This window comes from Galeopterus variegatus, unplaced genomic scaffold (genome assembly GCF_000696425.1).
Source record: "Galeopterus variegatus unplaced genomic scaffold, G_variegatus-3.0.2 Scaffold16012, whole genome shotgun sequence".
NCBI lineage: Eukaryota > Metazoa > Chordata > Mammalia > Dermoptera > Cynocephalidae > Galeopterus > Galeopterus variegatus.
The window spans coordinates 3,495-4,670 of record NW_007742123.1 but is presented as its reverse complement, the minus strand read 5'-3'; the positions used below and the strand labels follow the sequence as shown (position 1 = coordinate 4,670).

Here is a 1,176-nt window from a genome sequence, read left to right as displayed (position 1 = left end):
AAAGGATAATATTTTCAGTAAATGGTGATGATTCTATGTGGAATGTCCTTGTGGAAACTGAATATCCCCGTGGAAAAGAAAAAACATAACCATCTCTTTGCAGAATATGTAGAAATTAATTAACAATTAAGTATAAATTGAAACATAAAAGCTAACATCTTAAAAAGGGCAGCACCCCAGGCTCCAGCACCCTGGACCAGGCACCCAGGTCCCTACAGCCGGAACGTACCATCACCATTGGGCTCTGTGGCAGGAGCTGCTGTCCCTTTCAGACCACTGTTTAATGACTTTGGACTGCTGTCCATGGGCTCTGGGCAGGCAATGAAGCCACCTAGTGCCTAGAGCTCCCAGAGCAACTACACGGTCCTGCCGCCGGTCATAGAGAAGATGGACAAAGAGATCCGGCCCACCTCTGCTTGCAGCAAGAGTGCCATGGAGCACCTGAAGCGAGAGGTATCATCCATGCCTTGGCCCTAGTCAGAGAATGCCTGGCAGAGACAGAGTGGAATGCTGGCATGGCACAGGAAGCACCTCAGCCTCAGTATGTGGACCTTTCCAGGCCACTGCAAAACTTCCTTCATCCTGGCCTTCTCCTGAAGTTGCACTAACCATCTTGTGCTTCCCGTCCTGTGTCCCTTGGTGGGTGACCTCCAGGAACCAGGGGGTGGATCTCACTCCAGTTGGCAACACTAACTGTACCCCCCAAGAGTTAGCAAAGGTGTCACTGTGAGTTCCACCCATGACCTACTAGAAGTGGTGATCCAGCTGAAAACTTCTCCTTCCTGTGGGCCCCACCATTCAGCACTTCTGGCCACTCTGTCTCAAGCCTCCTTTTCCCCCTGACAGGCTTAGAAGGCCTGTCACTTCCCTGCCTGGTCTCCTGGGCCATAGCAACTCTTTCCTTGGTGTGTTTTTTGCTATGTATGCCCTTTCTATATATAAAAAAGATGATTTGGAGTTATTCTCTATCTCAAAAACAAACAAACCAACAAACCAACAAACAAAAAAACCCAAACCAAACAAAAGAAGAAAACAGAAGAAAATTTTAGTAAAATCAAAAAAGCAAGAACCATAAAAATGAAACGTTCTTTATAAAAATTAAATATTTACTAGTCAAAAGATACCACCAATTAAAAGAATCAAAAGGTAAGCCACAAATTGTGAGAAAATATTTAT

The 1,176-nt window shown here is 45.3% G+C and overlaps 1 pseudogene; it reads left to right on the top strand.

Annotated features, from left to right (window-relative positions):
• Positions 1 to 303: 303 nt before the first annotated feature.
• LOC103582381 lies at positions 304 to 541 on the top strand (annotated as a pseudogene).
• The last annotated feature ends 635 nt before the right edge of the window (positions 542 to 1,176 follow it).